Below are 9,436 nucleotides of genomic sequence, written 5' to 3' on the forward strand. Positions count from 1 at the left end.
CATAATGACAAAGCTTTATTCGTGCACTGCCATGCCCACTGTCTAAACCTTGTCTTGGAGGAGAGTACCAAATCAAACCAGCATTTTGTTAGGTTTTTCAACTTAGTGGAAAGTCTTTACACATTTTGCCGGATCTACAAAACGCCATGCTGCGTTTATTAAAATGCAACAGTCCATGTACCCTGACCAAAGGGTCTGTGAATTGAAAAGGCTGTCTGACACAAGGTGGGCATGCAGAGAAGACGCTCCGAGGTCCCTGAAGAAGGTTCTTTCGGCCGTCGGTAAGCTGCTTCGGAACATGGCTGACCGATCCACCAGACGCTGCAGCAGGTGATGCCCGGATGCTCCTGCGTAGCATAGATTTTGAGTTCATTCTGTGCATGGAGATTACCACCACACCCATCTTCAATGAGACTGCCATCGCATCTGCTTCACTGCAGAAGAAAGACCTTGATTTGACAACATCGTACACCATTGTGGAGGGATACAGAGAGTAAAATCAATGAGGAAGGATGAGGAGTTCAAGGTCCTTTTTTCAAAGGCAAAAGGGAACTCAGAGGCGGCAGGAATTGAGGTTCCAGATGAAATACCTGGAAGAGCCAGACGCAGAAGGGTACCTCAAATACAAATACAGCACCCAATCTGCTACAGAGGACTACCGAGCCCAAGACCTGGAGGAGCACTACCGGGGAAAGGTTTTCTTTACCATTCTCGGTATACTCTCCCAGGAGCTACACCGGAGGTTCAAGGGGAAGGATGACACACCAACTGGGTTAATTATTTCAGGGCTTCACTGTCTTACCATCCCAAGTCACTGGAAAGGCATAACAAATGACAGAGTTGCCCTATCTTTCAGAAATGTGTGCCGATTTTATGATGTGGAGGGAGAAAATGTTGTCACCGAACTCAAGGTATTCCACTCATCATATGCTCTTCCCCCCAGCAATGTGAAAGATGTGCTAAAGTGCCTAAAAGACATGATGTGGAATCAGTTTTCCCTGGTCTGACTTTGCTTCTAAAAACATATGCTACAATCCCGGTGACACCTGCTTCAGTAGAGCGATCGTTCTCTGAACTGAAGTTGATCAAAACCCAGCTCAGAAACCGATGTGGGGAAAGAAGGCTCTCAGATCTTCTGCTGCTATCAATTGAAAGGGATATCCCGATTGACCATAACGAGGTCATTGACATCTACAAACACATGGCAAAAAGAAGAATTCTGCTATGACTCCACCACCCACCATCTCCGTCCCCTGACTACCCAAATCATAGTTTTCATTGACATTATCACGCCTGTGTGCGTTTGTGAACCTGTGTTTTGCTGTGGTTGTGGAATAAATATTGTAAATGTCTTATAGTTCCCTGTGTGGTTTTATCATAGAGGTGTGGTTATAATTTTAATTGTCATATCATTAATTACTTTGATCTGGATCTCCTTATAATTTAATGCTAATCTTAATCAAGGACGAGGACTATTTCATCATACATGATGCATCATAGCCTTTTGCCCGCTGGTTGGGCCCCATGTTGCGCAGAATGTGCCCTTTTTATTTTTTCGCCCGTGCTGTTCAACACAGTCTGAGTCCGCCACTGCTAGACGTAGGCACTGTGGTGGGGATTTTCAACATGACAATCGTTTATGCATAAACTGTTTAAGAATAATGGATCATTCGAACTTATAACAATTAGGCTAATTTATTTGAGTAATAAGCATACATGAACATACAACAAACAAAAGTAATCTGAGGTCTCACAATGCATCTCCCCGCAAGGAGATGTGCAATGCATTGGCAAAAGCAAGGACTTCCTATATAGTGGCACAGGTCTCAGAACTGCTGAGAACAGCTCTGCTCCACGCGTGTGATGGAAACATCCATATGTCGTTTCCCCTTCATCATGTAAACTCTGTCTCCTATTGCTTGTACTGTCTAGACAACCTACCTGTTCCTAGCGTCATCTAACGTTAGCCTTTTGTGCCTGGGGTATACCGGTCACGAGGGAGCAGGGATCCCCTTATGCATTCTTCTACTTGATGAGAACACAGCTTCAGGTAAATATTATTTGATTTTATCATCGACAATTGTAATGGTGGGTCTCATCTGACCCTTGACATCCCCAAAGGGGTTCAGGGAAATGGCACAATCAACAAATCACAGTTAGAGAAACAGAATGTGAAATGTTCCCATTACAGCTCTCCACCACTCCCTCCCCTCGACCCAGCACGCACCTTCATCTCCCTCTGGGGGGTCTCTGCCAAGTTGACAGCATCCCGCTCTCAAACAGACAAGGAGGGCACTAGTAGGCTGGTGTTTGCTTGAATGTACATTTTCTTATCCTAGAGTTGTTTTTACTTTGAAATAGGGCAAATATTAATACATCATATTGAAATGCATGAAAAAACCCGACCGGAACACAACATCGTTCAATTAGTATTTTTTAACGATAATAATGCCTACTCAATCAGAGTAAGTGTTTTGTTAGAATTATAATACCCCCTGCGATCATCAACCTCAACCCCCAAAGCGAACGGCGCAGTGCTAAGGATGCAGGGCGGACTAGCGAGGCCGACAGGTTTGGAAATTGAGGGCTGCAGGCTGGGGTTTGCTCCGGGCTGAGCCTGGTACCATGAGGCGGAGGGGTCATGGTCAGGGCGTTTTCCACGAACACATTACTGGCTGAGGAGGAGAAGCATTGGGCAGTCATCCATGAAGGAGGCAGCAGGGAGCAGGTGAGTATAGTCCGTCATATCACTGTTTGCTCTCTCTTAGCTTTATCCAGGCAGCGCCACGGTGCTGCGGTTATATCTGAATCATCAAGTTGAGTGTACGCCTCCTACAATCCCAATGGGGCACATTTGCTTGGCCTTGGAGAGAATAGCGCACCTGTTGCACATTGAAGTTAACATGCAAACGCACACACACGACAGCACGCACGCACACACACAAACACACACACACTCCCACCACACACACCATTTCAGTTTTCATTAAACCATCAATGGTTTAAAGGTTCGCAAGGAGAAGTCCACTGAGTCGGGAGTTCTTATACACTTAGATTGGGTTCAATAAACCAAAAGCCTTTGTTAACCAGATGGTAATCTATTGATTGAAGTTCCTCAGGATGTCATAAATAAGGGGTCGCGGCCGTGCCATCCCAGGGGAAAAAATACTATAGTTTACTAAAGCATTTACTACAGTATACTATATATTACTATAGTATACTATAATATACTACAATATAGTGTGGGATTTACTATAGTAATTTTCCAGACATTGTAGTGTACTATGGTAAATACTATAGTAAGTTTCTGTAGTATACTATAGTTTACTGGAGTAAAACTACTATAGTAAGGTTCAAAAACACTACAATATTTACTATATTATATATAGGGTGCACTATAGTTTATTTACTATAGTAAACTATAGAATTTTCTGTGTGTGTGTGTGTGTGTGTGTGTGTGTGTGTGTGTGTGTGTGTGTGTGTGTGTGTGTGTGTGTGTGTGTGGGTGTGTGTGTGTGTGTGTGTGTGTGTGTGTGTGTGTGTGTGTGTGTGTGTGTGTGTGTGTGTGTGTGTGTGTGTGTGTGAGTGTGTGTGTGTGTGTGTTCTGTCATGTCAGCGTTTGCATGTAAACTTGAATGTGCAAACATTTAAAAGGCTGCTAAACATGTAGACAGCGAACGGTTCGCATCGTATATACTGCCCATACTTTTAAACCATTATCAAAACACAGTATACATGTAGGACTTTTTTTATTAATTATTTTAGTCGATTTTTTAAGTAAAAAAGTAAAAAAAGCTTTAAGTAAAAAAGTAAAAAATGTTTTTGAGTAAAAATGTAAAATAAAGTTAAGAAGTCCATAGCCCCCCACCCGGGGTAGGGGCTATTTAAGTACAAAAGTAAGTAAGTAGAAAAGTATTAAAAAGTACAAAAAAGTAATGCATCATCAGCACCCCCCACCAGGGGGAGCTGATGCAGTGACGAGGGAGGCTGCAAACCTCCTTAGCACCCCCCTTCCCACGACACTGAGGTCTGGATGTCCCGGCGTCGTTGTTGGCTGAACCATCATCTATGTTACTGGTTGACCTCTTGCCTCTTGGTGGAATAGCCGGTGATGTCGCACCAATGGGAGGGACTCGGAAGCATCCCGCTTGGCCATTTGGTCTGGATGTCCCTTCGTCGCTCTTAGCTGGCTACCAGTAGCTGCGTCCGGTTTCAGATGCTGTGTGGTTTCTGAAGCCAGGGTCTTCAGCATAACTGTGAATTCAAAGAAATTAAGCCCTTCATACAAATGATTAATTTAAACATAATAAAGAGATTTAGGTTTACAAATGATTTTAAAGACTCTCAGTAATTCAAATATTTTGCGTTGATCGTTAAACAGTATCTTTATTTACCTATGTAGTTTTAATCTACTATAATATAATATACTTTTTATTCATAGATATAGTCATAGGAAAATGGAGTTATAGGATTCTAAATCCCTCAATAAAATGGTATTCTACCAGTTTTTGGTGGGTTTCCTGGGGATAGGGACATGCATCCAAGCGAAGTCTTCTTCATCGAGGCATGCTTGAGAGCCTGACCTGGAGTCATACTCTTTGTTGAGTCTAAACTTTAAAGAAAATAAACACACTCTCAACATTAAAGCAAAAAAAAGCCTGCAAACACAGAAGCCTTAGGACACTTTGATCCACCATGTCTCATGTCAACCAAGTGTTGGTAGGAACATTCAGGGGGGATGGTCAGCCAACTCAGCCAAATCGCCGGCCTCATAGTAGACTATTTTGCCACAACTGCTGATCAAACATGTTTCGTGAGCTCTACCGTGACCAGGTAGTGCACTCACTGTAGGCGACGCTGGATAAAGTCCAGCAGGTCAGGGTTGCCGGTGCCCAGAAGACTCTCCAGCCTCTTGGAGCCTGGAAGGATCTTCTCCCCCGACTTGATGAGCATGATATATTTCAGCATGCCCTCCTCGTCTGCACACGATACAGCATCACACTGATTCAACACTGTTGATTTCAAATTGTTGGATTAACATTGTTCTTTTTTGTTAAGATCACAAGTAAGCTGGCTGCACCACCGTCTGTGGTAACAGTTGACCGCTTGCCTCTTGGTGGAGGAGCCGAGGCAGCGGTGTCAATGGGACGGACTTGGAGGCATCCCGCTTGGCCAGCAGGTCTGGATGTCGCTGCATCCCTTTTGGCTGCACCACCATCTGCGGTAACAGTTGCCCCCTCGCTTCTTGGGGAAGGAGCTGGGGCAGCTGGACCAATGGGTGGGACAAGGGGGAATACCGTCGATCGGCTGGTCTAGATGTCCCTTCGTCACTCATGGCTGCACCACCATCTGTTGTAGCAATAGCCCTCTTGCCTCTTGATGGGGGAGCCGGTGATGCCGCACCAATGGGAAGGACCTTGGAGTAGGTCTCTAAAGTCAGGGGTCTCAGGGTCCTTCCATGTATCCTCAGTTTGGCCGTTGCCCCCTGATCCATTGTCTTAGGCTGGCTGCCAGTGCCCTTGTTTGGTTTCAGATGCATTTGACTGCTGATGCATCTGGCTACCAAACCATGTGTGGCAACAGTTTCCCTCTTGCCTCTTGGTGGAGCAGCCGGTGCAGTGGCGCGAATGGGAGGATCCCGAGAGCATCCTGTTTGGCGAGCTGGTCTGGATGTCCCGGCGACCCTCTTTGCTGCCCCACCATCTTTGGTACCAGTTGCCCTCTTGCAGCTTGGTGGAGGAGCCGGTCCAGCAGCGCCAATGGGAGGGAGCAGGGGGTATTGCGCTTGGCGGGCAGGTCTGGATGTAACTGCTACGCTTTTGGCTGCCCCACCATCTGTGGAAGCAGTTGACCTCTTGCCTCTTGGTGGAGGAGCCGGTGGAGGAGCTCTAAAGGGAGGGAGCAGGGAGCATTGCGCTTGGCGAGCAGGTCTTGTTGCTCCTGCGTCCCTCTTGACTGCACCGACATCTGTGGTAACAGTTGTCCTCTTGCCTCTTGGTGGAGGAGCCGGTCCAGTCGCACCAATGGGAGGGAGCAGGGGGTAGAGCTCTGAAGTCAGGGGTCTCAGGATCCTTCCATGCTTCCCCAGTTTGGCCATTTCCCCCTGGTCCATGGTCTGCGGCTGGCTTCCAGTGGCCTCGTCTGGTTTCAGATGCTGTTTGGTTGTTGCAGCCAGGGTCTTCAGCATAACTGTGAATTCAAAGAAATGAAGCCATTCATACAAATGATTAATTTAAACATAATAAAGAGATTTAGGTTTACAAATGATTTAAAGACTCTCAGTAATTAAAATAATATGCGTTGATCCTTAAGCAGTATCTTTATTTACCTATATAGTTTTAATCTACTATAATATAATATACTTTTTATTCATAGATATAGTCATAGGAAAATGGAGTTATAGGATTCTAAATCCATCAAATAAATGGTATTCTACCAGTTTTTGGTGGGTTTCCTGGGGATTGGGACATGCATCCAAGCGAAGTCTTCTTCATCGAGGCATGCTTGAGAGCCTGACCTGGAGTCATACTCTTTGTTGAGTCCAAACTTTAAAGAAAAGAAACACACGCTCAACATTAAAGCAAAAAAAGCCTGCAAACACAGAAGCCTTAGGAAACTTTGATCCACCATGTCTCATGTTAACCAATTGTTGGTAGAAACATTCAGGGGGGATGGTCAGCCAACTCAGCCAAATCGCCGGCCTCGTAGTAAACTATTTTGCCACAACTGCTGATCAAACATGTTTCGTGAGCTCTACCGTGACCAGGTAGTGCACTCACTGTAGGCGACGCTGGATAAAGTCCAGCAGGTCAGGAATGCCGGTGCCCAGAAGACTCTCCAGCCTCTTGGAGCCTGGAAGGATCTTCTCCCCCGACTTGATGAGCATGATATATTTCAGCATGCCCTCCTCGTCTGCACACGATACAGCATCACACTGATTCAACACTGTTGATTTCAAATTGTTGGATTAACATTGTTCTTTTTTGTTAAGATCACAAGTAAGCTGGCTGCACCACCGTCTGTGGTAACAGTTGACCGCTTGCCTCTTGGTGGAGGAGCCGAGGCAGCGGTGTCAATGGGACGGACTTGGAGGCATCCCGCTTGGCCAGCAGGTCTGGATGTCGCTGCATCCCTTTTGGCTGCACCACCATCTGCGGTAACAGTTGCCCCCTCGCTTCTTGGGGAAGGAGCTGGGGCAGCTGGACCAATGGGTGGGACAAGGGGGAATACCGTCGATCGGCTGGTCTAGATGTCCCTTCGTCACTCATGGCTGCACCACCATCTGTTGTAGCAATAGCCCTCTTGCCTCTTGATGGGGGAGCCGGTGATGCCGCACCAATGGGAAGGACCTTGGAGTAGGTCTCTAAAGTCAGGGGTCTCAGGGTCCTTCCATGTATCCTCAGTTTGGCCGTTGCCCCCTGATCCATTGTCTTAGGCTGGCTGCCAGTGCCCTTGTTTGGTTTCAGATGCATTTGACTGCTGATGCATCTGGCTACCAAACCATGTGTGGCAACAGTTTCCCTCTTGTCTCTTGGTGGAGCAGCCGGTGCAGTGGCACGAATGGGAGGATCCCGAGAGCATCCTGTTTGGCGAGCTGGTCTGGATGTCCCGGCGACCCTCTTTGCTGCCCCACCATCTTTGGTACCAGTTGCCCTCTTGCAGCTTGGTGGAGGAGCCGGTCCAGCAGCGCCAATGGGAGGGAGCAGGGGGTATTGCGCTTGGCGGGCAGGTCTGGATGTAACTGCTACGCTTTTGGCTGCCCCACCATCTGTGGAAGCAGTTGACCTCTTGCCTCTTGGTGGAGGAGCCGGTGGAGGAGCTCTAAAGGGAGGGAGCAGGGAGCATTGCGCTTGGCGAGCAGGTCTTGTTACTCCTGCGTCCCTCTTGACTGCACCGACATCTGTGGTAACAGTTGTCCTCTTGCCTCTTGGTGGAGGAGCCGGTCCAGTCGCACCAATGGGAGGGAGCAGGGGGTAGAGCTCTGAAGTCAGGGGTCTCAGGATCCTTCCATGCTTCCCCAGTTTGGCCATTTCCCCCTGGTCCATGGTCTGCGGCTGGCTTCCAGTGGCCTCGTCTGGTTTCAGATGCTGTTTGGTTGTTGCAGCCAGGGTCTTCAGCATAACTGTGAATTCAAAGAAATGAAGCCATTCATACAAATGATTAATTTAAACATAATAAAGAGATTTAGGTTTACAAATGATTTTAAAGACTCTCAGTAATTAAAATAATATGCGTTGATCCTTAAGCAGTATCTTTATTTACCTATATAGTTTTAATCTACTATAATATAATATACTTTTATTCATAGATATAGTCATAGGAAAATGGAGTTATAGGATTCTAAATCCATCAAATAAATGGTATTCTACCAGTTTTTGGTGGGTTTCCTGGGGATTGGGACATGCATCCAAGCGAAGTCTTCTTCATCGAGGCATGCTTGAGAGCCTGACCTGGAGTCATACTCTTTGTTGAGTCCAAACTTTAAAGAAAAGAAACACACGCTCAACATTAAAGCAAAAAAAAGCCTGCAAACACAGAAGCCTTAGGACACTTTGATCCACCATGTCTCATGTTAACCAATTGTTGGTAGAAACATTCAGGGGGGATGGTCAGCCAACTCAGCCAAATCGCCGGCCTCGTAGTAAACTATTTTGCCACAACTGCTGATCAAACATGTTTCGTGAGCTCTACCGTGACCAGGTAGTGCACTCACTGTAGGCGACGCTGGATAAAGTCCAGCAGGTCAGGAATGCCGGTGCCCAGAAGACTCTCCAGCCTCTTGGAGCCTGGAAGGATCTTCTCCCCCGACTTGATGAGCATGATATATTTCAGCATGCCCTCCTCGTCTGCACACGATACAGCATCACACTGATTCAACACTGTTGATTTCAAATTGTTGGATTAACATTGTTCTTTTTGTTAAGATCACAAGTAAGCTGGCTGCACCACCGTCTGTGGTAACAGTTGACCGCTTGCCTCTTGGTGGAGGAGCCGAGGCAGCGGTGTCAATGGGACGGACTTGGAGGCATCCCGCTTGGCCAGCAGGTCTGGATGTCGCTGCATCCCTTTTGGCTGCACCACCATCTGCGGTAACAGTTGCCCCCTCGCTTCTTGGGGAAGGAGCTGGGGCAGCTGGACCAATGGGTGGGACAAGGGGGAATACCGTCGATCGGCTGGTCTAGATGTCCCTTCGTCACTCATGGCTGCACCACCATCTGTTGTAGCAATAGCCCTCTTGCCTCTTGATGGGGGAGCCGGTGATGCCGCACCAATGGGAAGGACCTTGGAGTAGGTCTCTAAAGTCAGGGGTCTCAGGGTCCTTCCATGTATCCTCAGTTTGGCCGTTGCCCCCTGATCCATTGTCTTAGGCTGGCTGCCAGTGCCCTTGTTTGGTTTCAGATGCATTTGACTGCTGATGCATCTGGCTACCAAACCA

Source organism: Gadus chalcogrammus, chromosome 21 (genome assembly GCF_026213295.1).
Source record: "Gadus chalcogrammus isolate NIFS_2021 chromosome 21, NIFS_Gcha_1.0, whole genome shotgun sequence".
Classification (NCBI taxonomy): Eukaryota; Metazoa; Chordata; class Actinopteri; order Gadiformes; family Gadidae; genus Gadus; species Gadus chalcogrammus.